This window comes from Raphanus sativus, chromosome 7 (genome assembly GCF_000801105.2).
Source record: "Raphanus sativus cultivar WK10039 chromosome 7, ASM80110v3, whole genome shotgun sequence".
NCBI lineage: Eukaryota > Viridiplantae > Streptophyta > Magnoliopsida > Brassicales > Brassicaceae > Raphanus > Raphanus sativus.
The window spans coordinates 21,592,147-21,603,927 of NC_079517.1; the positions used below are offsets into that span (position 1 = coordinate 21,592,147).

Here is an 11,781-nt window from a genome sequence, read left to right on the forward strand (position 1 = left end):
TCCATCAACCATCTCACCATCTATCAAGGAGACAATACCATCCTTGTTCTAATCCGCAAAACACAACCCATATCACCCTCAGATCCATCCAAAAGGGAAAACAAACCATCAAGGGTTTCATTAAGTGGTATCAGAGCAGATTGAGGGCTTTGATTCAGGGTTTGTACTCGAATTTTCTTCTTCTCTTTGGGAACCTCTTTTTGATCATTCTGTGAATCTATCCATCTCTTTTCTACCTATCTAAAAGTGCGAGGGGGCCGACCAGTATAAAAAAAAAAAAAAAGAAAGATCAAGGCATCTAAGGCTGAAGAGAAATCCAGCCAGACTGAAGAGAAATCCAGTCTCTGGTGGTAAAGCCTCTTGCGAACTAAATCTCTTAATACTGTCTATCTTTTCTTCTCTTTGGGGTAGGGAATTGACTTCAAAAGGCTTGAACTCTGTTTGCTATTGAACTCCTGGATTCACAAACTGAAACACTTGTGAGAAACACTTGAGAGAAACACCAGTGAGGCTTCGGCTATCATATTGTGTTCTAACCTTTCTTGTTGAGTTTCTTAATAGGAATCATGTCGGATGAAGAGCATGAGCGGGAAGATCATCCAAACCTATTCAACAAAGTCCAGATGGATGCTATGATGTCAACTCTGATGAAAGCAATAGATAAGAAACTTGAATTTGAAAGAAATTCTTTTGCTACTAACAATGTTTTAGGTAGTGCTTCTCAGGCTAGGAAAGCTGCTAGAGAGAAAAGGAGAGGCAAGAGAGTTGCTACTGGCTTAACTGATGATGATATCACCTCTTCTGGAAGGAGTTCAGATGAAGTAAGATCAGTCAGAGCACCATCTCAGACCAGAACCAACCGGGCAGAGAGACACAGGCCAGATGACAGTCTTGGTAACATCAAACTCAGAGTACCAATCTTCAGTGGTACCAGCAATCCAGACGATTACCTTGATTGGGAAAAAAAGATAGAGTTGATCTTTGATTGTCACAACTACTCAGAGCTCAAGAAGGTTCGACTTGCCGCAACTGAATTCAATGGTTATGCTCTTCACTGGTGGGATCAGATTACTTCCACAAGAAGAAGGACCGGGGAAGCAGCAGTATCAGGTTGGTTTGAACTCAAGACTCTCATGAGGAAACGATTTGTTCCAAGTCATTACCACAAGGATGTTCATCTGAAACTAAGGAGGCTCACTCAAGGATCTAAGAGCGTGGAGGATTACTATCAGGAGATGGAGACTCTCATGATAAAAGCATCTGTTGTTGAGGATTCTAATGCAACTATGGCTCGGTTCCAAGCTGGTCTCAACAGAGAAATACAAGATCGATTGGAGCTACAGGACTATGATGACATCTATGAGCTTCTTCACAAAGCTATCCTCATTGAGCAACAACAGAAGAGAAAGAACAGCTCCAAAGGTTCATACGGCAACAACTACAGGACAACCAAAGATGAGAGAAGCCTAGCTAAACCTAAAGAAGAGGCTAAGAACCAACCACGTGATGACAAGGGCAAAGCACCAGCAACTAGGTCAAGAGATGTGAAGTGTTTCAAGTGCCATGGCATTGGTCATTATGCTAACGAGTGCACTAACAAGAAGGTGATGATTCTCTTGGATAATGGAGATATTGTATCTGAGGAGGAGAAAGCTGATACTTCCGAGGAAGAGTTGATAGACTATCCAGTCCGAGGACAGCTCCTGGTTACAAGAAGGTCTCTTCAGGTCCAATCCAAACCAGAAGACATTGATCAAAGGGAGAATCTCTTTCACACTCGTTGTACTGTTTATGATAAAGTTTGCAGCTTGATTATAGATGGTGGAAGTTGTACTAACGTGGCTAGTGAATCTCTTGTAGCAAAGCTTGGGCTAAAAACAGGGAAGCATCCTAGACCTTACCCACTTCAATGGCTTAATGAGGGAGGCGAGTTGAAGGTCACTGAGCAAGTTATGGTTCCTATAACCATTGGGAGGTATCAAGATGAGATAGTGTGTGATGTACTACCCATGGATTCAAGTCATATTCTCTTAGGCAGGCCTTGGCAGTATGATAAGAAAGCTATCCATGATGGGTTTACAAATCGCCACTCCTTCACTCACAGAGATAAAAAGATTGTGCTTGCACCTTTGTCACCTCAAGAAGTACATGAAGATCAGCTACAACTAAGGCTCAGGCGACAAGAAACCAAGGAGAACTCATCTGACTCAAAGAAGGGAACTAATCCTTTGGCCAAAAACAGTGAGATCAGAAAAGCTTTGATTCTCCAACAACCTTTGCTTTTGTTTATCTTCAAAGGTTCACTACTAACTTCTTCTAACCATGCTCCGGAGCTTCCGAAAGGATTTGAGTTTATCTTGCAGGAATATGGAGATGTCTTTCCAAGAGAAAGTCCAGCTAGCTTGCCGCCTTTCAGAGGGATTGAACACCAAATAGATCTGGTTCCAGGCGCTTCTCTTCCAAATAGACCAGCCTATAGAACCAACCCAGACGAAACCAAGGAGTTGCAAAGGCAGGTTGATGAGCTGATGGCTAAAGGACACATTAGAGAAAGCATGAGCCCTTGTGCTGTGCCTGTACTACTGGTGCCAAAGAAGGATGGAAGCTGGCGCATGTGTGTTGACTGCAGAGCCATCAACAATATCACTGTAAAGTACAGACATCCTATCCCTAGACTTGATGATATGCTTGATGAATTGCATGGGTCTTGCATTTTCTCTAAGATAGATTTAAAGAGTGGATATCATCAGATTAGGATGAAAGAAGGGGATGAATGGAAAACTGCTTTTAAAACAAAACATGGTTTGTATGAGTGGCTTGTTATGCCTTTCGGTTTAACTAATGCTCCTAGCACCTTCATGAGACTGATGAATCATGTTTTGAGAGCCTTCATAGGACACTTTGTGGTAGTTTATTTCGATGACATCTTGATCTATAGCAAAAGTTTGTCTGAGCACACTGAACATTTGAGAATTGTGTTAGAAGTGCTTAGGAAAGAAACTCTTTTTGCTAATCTTGATAAATGTACTTTTGGAGCAGATCACCTTGTGTTTCTAGGCTTTGTTGTTTCAGCTCAAGGAATCAGGGTGGATGAAGAGAAAGTGAAAGCCATACGAGATTGGCCAGTTCCTAAGAGTGTGAGTGAAGTCCGGAGCTTTCATGGACTAGCTGGGTTCTACAGAAGGTTTGTCAGAGACTTCAGCACTATTGCAGCACCCCTCACTGAGGTTATCAAGAAGAATGTGGGGTTCAGATGGGAAGAAGCACAAGAAGAAGCTTTTCAGAACCTAAAAGGGAAGTTGACTGAAGCACCTTTGCTTGCACTTCCTGATTTTTCTAAGACTTTTGAAATTGAGTGTGATGCTTCTGGAATAGGTATTGGAGCAGTGCTGATGCAAGAGAAGAAACCCATTGCCTACTTTAGTGAAAAGCTTGGAGGTGCTATGCTGAACTACCCGACTTATGATAAGGAGCTTTATGCATTAATCAGGGCTTTGGAGACATGGCAGCACTACTTGTGGCCAAAAGAGTTTGTGATCCACACTGATCATGAATCACTCAAGCACCTGAAGGGACAACACAAGCTGAATAAGAGGCACGCCAAGTGGGTAGAGTTTCTTGAAACCTTTCCTTATGTTATCCACTACAAGCAAGGTAAAGAGAATGTTGTTGCTGATGCACTTTCAAGAAGATATACTTTGCTTGCTTCCATGGAAACTAAGTTGTTAGGCTTTGATCAAGTAAAATCTTACTATGCTGATGATCCTGATTTCAAAGAACACTTTAAGGATAGTGAGAAACATACTAGTGGCAAATTCTATCAAGCTAATGGTTTTTTATTCTTTGAAAATCGGTTGTGCTTGCCTAATTGTTCTTTGCGAGAGCTCTATGTTAGGGAATCACATGGTGGAGGTCTGATGGGGCATTTTGGTGTTGCTAAGACCTATGCTATTCTAAAAGAGCACTTCTACTGGCCAAACATGAAGAGAGATGTCGAGAAGATATGCAGTAGATGTGTCATTTGTACTCAAGCAAAGGCTAAGGCTCGGCCTCAAGGTTTGTACACTCCACTTCCCATCCCTGATGCACCTTGGGTAGACATATCAATGGATTTTGTGTTAGGATTGCCTAGGACTAAGAAGGGAAGGGATTCGATTTTTGTGGTGGTAGATAGGTTCTCTAAAATGGCTCACTTCATAGCTTGCCACAAAACTGATAATGCTCTTCACATTGCTGAGTTGTTCTTTAAAGAAGTGGTTAGACTTCATGGCATGCCTAGGAGTATTGTTTCTGATAGAGATACCAAGTTCTTGAGTCATTTCTGGAAAACCCTTTGGTCTAAGCTAGGAACTAAGCTGATGTTTTCTACTACTTGTCACCCACAAACTGATGGGCAAACTGAAGTAGTTAATAGGACCTTGGCTACTCTCTTGCGTGCTGTGATTAAAAAGAATATTAAGACTTGGGAAGATTGTTTGCCTCATGTTGAGTTTGCTTATAATCACTCTGTTCACCGAGCTACTAAGTTCTCACCTTTTCAGATAGTTTATGGGTTTAATCCTTTGACTCCTCTTGATTTGTTGCCTATACCATACAAAGAGCAGATTAATCTTGATGGAAAGGCCAAGGCCGAGTTTGTTGTTTCTTTCCATGAGCAGGTTAAGAAGAATATTGAGGAGAGGACCAAAGAGTATGCAAGATTCGCCAACAAGGGCAGACGAGAACTCATACTAGAACCAGGAGACTTGGTGACAATCCACTTGAGAAAAGAAAGGTTTCCTGAGGAAAGAAAGTCCAAACTCTTGCCAAGAACAGATGGACCATTTGAAGTACTGGAGAGGATCAATAACAACGCCTACAAGATCGATCTTCAAGGGAAGTATGCTATTAGTAATACTTTTAATATTGCTGATCTAATTCCTTTTTGTGCTGATCATTTAGATTTGAGGACAAATCCTTTCAAAGGAGGAGGGGATGATGCAAACCTAGCTAAACAAGGAGACAATGCGGAGCATGAGGAGCTGATTCAGCTAAGTGATACTGAAGAGGAGACAAGTGAGCTAGATGTTGCTGAAGAGGAGACAAGTAAAGCCCACGACAACCATGATCTCATAACCAAGTTAGGCCCGGTTACAAGATCACAAACCAGGAGATTGAAGAATGCAATTTCGATGTTGGTTTATTCTAAACCAGAACCAACTTCGATGGAGAATCAAGTCAAGGAGTTCTTCAATTATTCAGTCTTCGAGATTGCCTAGTTCTAAGTGTTTTCTTCTTAGTTTCACACAAGTCTTGTTGCAAGTTTCCACAATATTTCTTTGTCTTTGTTCTACATAAACCGTGAGAATCCAAAGTATGATTCATTCACTTTTTCAATAAAAATCTTTCCTTTGTTTTTGTGAATCCTTTGTTCAGTTTCTGAACACTGTTTGCCTAGGAATTGATTCTCTGCAAGGCTTTGGCTTGAGATCATTGTTTGTGGGCGTAATACTCACGATCTCTAGCACATCTACACAAGTGTTTGATCTCTCCATCGATCTACACTGAAGTTCATCACCATATCTATCTCAATCCATCAACCATCTCACCATCTATCAAGGAGACAATACCATCCTTGTTCTAATCCGCAAAACACAACCCATATCACCCTCAGATCCATCCAAAAGGGAAAACAAACCATCAAGGGTTTCATTATTTAGAGAAGCTTACTATATTTTTTATTCAATATTTTTTCTTTGTTAGAGTTTATCCTTTATTTAAATAAAGTTTTAGTATATATATATATATAATGTTAAAACAATTTTTTAATATAACTTCAGATTAATCAATGGTTATCCACCAGAATATGCTTCAAAATCCGTTTAAACCAAGAAAATCACATTCCTAATCACATGATGTGGTGTACGTTCAAAAGGGTGACAAAACTAAAAATTTAAAACAGAATAATAAAACATAGCATATTTGCCAACAAATATGTGAAATCGCTAGCTAGAACTTACAACTATTTCCTTTTGGCCAAAAGTTCACGGAAATCATGAATATATATGTTTTGGAAGTTCTTAAACAATGCTTTTCTGATCTTCACTTAGTGATCTCTTTAGTTGCTGGAGGAATATCAAAAAGTCCGGTTCCTCTTGCTTCTCCTCGGTTAATGCTTCTTAAATTGATCCTATCACCAGAGAGAGAAAAAAAAACATTATGATGAGTTTTAAAGTTACTGATACGTGAAACGTATCTTTTGGACCCAAATAGAAACAGAGCAAAGGAAACAAACGTAGATGATGATAAGAACTATATTACAACATTGAGAGAATTTATAATGGAGTCTCTCACCTCCCCCTCTTGTGATCTAATCTCTAGATAAGGATCTCTCTTATTATCACTTTGCATGGAAGGTTAAAGACTCGTGACCCAGCTCACTTACTCTAACCCATTAGCCACTTTGTATCTTCTGAAAATGATCCTCGTAACAGTTATCTGAAATGGCATAAGTGAAAGTTTGAATCTAACTTTTACCTTGATGCTTTGTGGTAAGCCAGAAGCCGACATCTTTAAGAAGCTTTTAATCAGAGGCGTCCGTGTTAAATTCCATGCTTTCGCACATTAACTCTTGCCCTGCTTCTTCAGCAAGAACAATCACCATGTGATCACTCAACCTTGATCCGTTTATCAAAGAACTCCAAGAGTCTACTTCCCTTAGAGATAAGACGCTGACTAAGGAGTAAGGCAGCAATCGACATCTCTGCTAGCTTATGTAGCATGCATTGCTATGAATCCTGTTGTAAGCCATTGAAAGGTCTTTACCGGTAATGTTAAAAACAAAAACGCAAAAATATAACTTACAACTGCAACGACTCATGAGATTAACATACCCGATACCATTCTAATTACTCTCTGCTTCAACATGTGATGTGTTGATGCTCGGTGAGCTTCCTCAACAAACCTGTAGTATATAACCACCACGATCGTTGATGCATGATTCTCATTCCAAGACGGATGTTCCCGAAGATGAGATGTCATCTTTGACCTGTTGTTATTGTAGTATTCAAGGGATGGCTTCATTCAACTATATTATTCATTTCCCTGTAATAACCAAAGCAACCAACCTTAAATCTGTAATCACATACCAAACAACAAACTTAGCAGTTAAATGGTAAAGGATACATTAAAGTTATCACCATCTAATGATCTTAGGAGTTTGCTTTGGTATTACAAACATCCACTTCAAACACAATGTGCTCAACTCGAATTGACTCTAGCAAAGAGAAACCCAAACTTACTTTCTTACTTTCTCAATAAATAATCGAACAAAAATGTGTGTTTATATATATGTTTCATAAAATCATAACAGAGGAATTAGTACATATTGGTTCAAAAAAAGAAAAGGAATTAGGACGTACAGCTAAAAATCTAGATTGTCCAAACGAACCCATCTCAGAGTTCCTTTCCCAGCTTTTTGTGAGACCTCTTTATCTTTGCAACCTGAGTCTCCATAGCAAAACCAACAACAACCCAATAATAAAGTTTATGCCTTTTCATGATAAGAAAAGTTATAACCTTTTCTAGGTACCAAGAAATTTTTTTGACACAGAAATCAAAATCTTTAGAGCCAAAACAGTGTATAAATTCCACCAATTAGAATCACAAAAGGACAAAAGACTTTATCATGATTAAAAACACTAAGAATTGATCATGATAAAACACTGAAACCCACGTAGATTCTGGCTGTACCATATAATTTTAGTGATTCCATTCACAATAAATATAAACCCAAATACAGTGAAGTAGATTACATATCCTCTTCATATAAGTAAATAAGTAACGACACACGGACACATGACCATGAATTAAGTTTGTTTCAACCCAACATTAATCTAAATGCATGAAGTAAGCTGAGCTGAAAAAAAAAATGAGCTGAAAAGTTACGATCCTTAATATCTGATACGGAAAAAAAAACAAAACAAAACAATAGATGCAGACCTATTCTTTGCTCATCAACTGTTGAAGACTGTCTTTAAGAACATAACTAAACTATTAAGGATTGAGAAGAGAGAAATGATGAATTTTATGGGAGGAAACTTACATACTTATAGCTGCAGATTCTCATAACGGAAGGAAGGAGAGGATGTATTGGACGACAGATCGTGTGATGAGTGGGAAAATAGAGTTAAATAGAGCATTAATGAAAATAATTGAATGCAGAAGTTCCGTAACGGTGCCTGTTTTTGATACTCGTTGAGATGAACTTCAAGCAAATCAACAGAGACGTCGGCTGCGATAAGGTATATGAACAACGTTTTCGTCGGAGAGGTATGTGAACAACGCCGTCGTCGGAGATCGAACAGTAGGATGAACCCTAAAATTCGATGGAAGGCGGATGAGGACGACAAAGGTTTCTCTCTGTTGGGCTCCTATGCTTCCGTAACACCTAAAGCCCAACAAACATAACCCAAGAAAATGACGAACACATCTTTTAAATGAAACGTAGCGTATTACACAAATGATCACGTGTCGAACGCTAATCACTTTATTTAGTGACGTGGCAACACTAGAGAAGAGAGTAGCTCTTCTTTATATAAATAGATATATATATATATATATTATATATATATATATTAATCAAAACAGTGATGTATTGTCGGTTTTGTCCTTGATATTTTTCAAATTTTACAGTCAAAAAACAACTCTCAAGCTGTATTTATTTTTTTCAAATTTTTATTTTTTATTTCTTGTTTATTTTTTATTATCTTTTTCCTTATTTTCTAAAATGTGAAAATGATTAGTTATACTATTTATAATAGTTGTACTATGTTAAAAATTTATTATCAAAAAATCAACACATTATCATCTTATATCCATTTTTTCTCTCCCGAAACTAAAACTCAATTGTGCGAGTTTCACAACAAAGAAAAACACATAGTATTATTAAAACAACTACTACAACTCGAACGAGTATAACAAGGACAACTAAAATACATATAACCAACACAACTAGAATATAAATAACTAGTATAATAAGTATAATTAATACAACTAGAACGTGTATAAATAATACATATCTGCAAATTTTGTCCAGACAACATATAATCATAACTTTTAATTTTGCTAAATCTTTGTTTGTTTAATGGTTTTATGTGATGTGATAAAGATTTGGTTTATTAGTTGTATCAGTTGTACTAGTTGTACAATGTCGAAGAGAACCATTACCATTAATGTAGAAAGTAGCTATAAAATCGTTGGTTGGCAACAGAAATATAAATAAAAATAACTGCTGGGAACGAACGCTAAGAAAAAAGAATAATCAAGACGAAAACCATTTACCATTAAATAAAAATTAAGGAAAGTTTATTTATTTATATAGGAAAACAATTAGGATTTTTCTTAGGAAAAATTTGGAGAAATACTTTCATATAAAATTTTATCTTGAAAACTATACCATCATATATTTTTTGGAAAAACACACTTATTCATAAGTCAAATTACCCAAATATCCAATTACAATGTTGATAATTATTTTTTTAATAAACACAAATAACTTTAGAAATATTTGCGTTTGAAAAAGCATCTTTTAAACTCTTACCTTTCCAAACAAAATGTTCTTCAGTTTTTTTTTTCAAGAGAATTTCCTGTACCTCTGATTGAAAGATCTGTTTTTGGTTCCGATGTATGATTGACATATGAAACAAACCCAGAGAGGAAATATAAGAGGCAAATGGTGCATTGATATATATTTTCTCTTTTTTATTATTTTTCTTCTTTGACCAGAAAATATTTATTCTATGAACTTTGTGAATCTAGAGCACGTAAGAACTCTTACAGTTTTTTCTTTTTTTCCTTTTTAAGAACTCTTACAGTTATAAATTCTTAACGTATTTTTTACTGTTCTTATATGTATAATTCAACCCATTCATCTTTCTATGCCGTAAGGATACCAAAAATTAACAACATGAATATGTTTAAAAAAAATCAAAACGTTTATTTACAACAAACACAAATAATAATATTTTAAAAGTTTAATTTAGTTATATACTTTCTGAATTAATAATATGATTATAAAAAATACTAATTATACCAAGGGTAAAAACATCTTATTACAAGTAACAAAGTCTAATTTTCAAAAAACAAAAAAAAAGAAGTGTATTTTTCAAATTTCAAATCACAAATAAGGTATTTTTCAAATTATCCCTTTTTCTTAACTGGATTGTTATTTTGGCATGGCGCAAAAAATAAGATTGATATTTTGGCTCATTCTTAATTTATATTTTAAGATAAAATGTGTGATTGGTTGGGTTTTAGAAGGTAACTTTAGTTTTAATTTTTATCTAACCTTTAAAATCACATATCATGCTTTATATTTGTTTTTAAAACTACAGCAAAAAATAAAATAAAAAATGACTGTAACAACCTTATTTTCTAAAACTCCATATTTTTTTTGTAGAAAATATATTGTTGTACCAATAAATTTTAAAGCCACATCACTCAAATCTAAATTAAAAATTCTACAGCCTAAATCCTTCAGTAAATTTTCTATAGTTACGGCTGAATCAATCACTTCCAAGAACTGGATTGAAAACATATATCCAATTACATGGAATGAAAATGGGTAAAGGATATCCATGCTCTTTAAATGAATGAACTTGTTTAACTGAATTTGAAAGTCTTTTATACTTTTCCAACTAATTTTTTTTAGTTTTTCTTAAATGCAATACAAATGGAATTTAAAATGTTAAATGAAAGAAAACACAACAAGAATATACCACATGCGGACCGGGCTGGTATTAAACCTAAGCAAACCGACTAGAGGACAAAAGGGAAGAACCGGCACTGAGATTTAGTTTGAAAGTTTCTATTAGAATTTTTGGTGTTATATGCAAGAAACAGTTTATGCCATTGTACAACATTTTCCGTACAATAAAATAAAGAAAAGAATCGTTCTATGGCAGCTTTGAAACGGAACGAATCTGTGTGTATGGTCCACTTTTAGATCCTTTACTCTAGCTGACAACAAAAAAAGATCCTTTACGTTCGTCTTGCCCTAAGCTTTTGGAATTTCCCTCTCTCCTTCCTCTGTGCTAACGTACCGGGATGACCACTTCGGTTATTTTATCGGTTTGGTTTGATTAATTTGGTTTTACAATTTTTTCAACTGATGTAAACCATAATTATTTCGATTTGGATCAGTTTCGGTTTTGTTTGTATTCGGTTTGGTTTGTATTTCAGTTCGATTCAATCAGATTTCTTCGAGTTTAGTGTTTTAAAAGAAATCATATTTTAAAACATAAATACATGGTTAGGAAATCGTGTGATTATGGAAAAATAAAATATGTAAACTAAATTCAATATAAAACTGAAACAAAAATCTCTAAAACACACAAAAAGTTTATAAAACACGATTAAATCAAAGTTAACTGAAGTAAATAGAAAATTAAAAAACATTGTTAATAATATATTTTAAAAAATAAACTATGTAAATTAAATTAATATAAAACTGAAAACCTTTAAAATTACAAAAAAAATATAAGAACACAATCAAACTAAAGTTAACTAAAGTAAATAAAACAATTTAAAAAACAAACATCGTTAATAAAGTTAGTTTACAAAAAAACATCGTTAATAAAGTTAATAGTGACTTTAGTCTTATATTTTAGTATTGTATATTGCTAATATGTTTAATTCAAATAATAACAAAAATATATTGGTTTATCGGTCCGATTTAATTCGTTTCGATTCGGATCGATTTCGCTTCGGTTGGTTCGGATTGGGAAATTCTTAAACCAAACT

At 35.5% G+C, this 11,781-nt stretch overlaps 1 long non-coding RNA gene across 5 annotated transcripts; it reads right to left on the minus strand.

Annotated features, from left to right (window-relative positions):
• Positions 1-5,856: 5,856 nt before the first annotated feature.
• On the minus strand, positions 5,857-8,438 carry LOC108834884 (uncharacterized). Of its 5 annotated transcripts, none has more exons than XR_008936544.1 (6): positions 8,084-8,438; positions 7,401-7,482; positions 6,873-7,083; positions 6,517-6,776; positions 6,334-6,448; positions 5,857-6,169 (listed from the first exon to the last, which is right to left on the minus strand). It is a non-coding gene; the product is annotated as an uncharacterized LOC108834884 (long non-coding RNA). The 5 variants fall into 5 exon arrangements; XR_001946880.2 differs by having other exon boundaries at positions 6,334-6,451; XR_001946878.2 differs by adding an exon at positions 7,179-7,255 and having other exon boundaries at positions 6,334-6,776.
• Between the last annotated feature and the right edge of the window lie 3,343 nt (positions 8,439-11,781).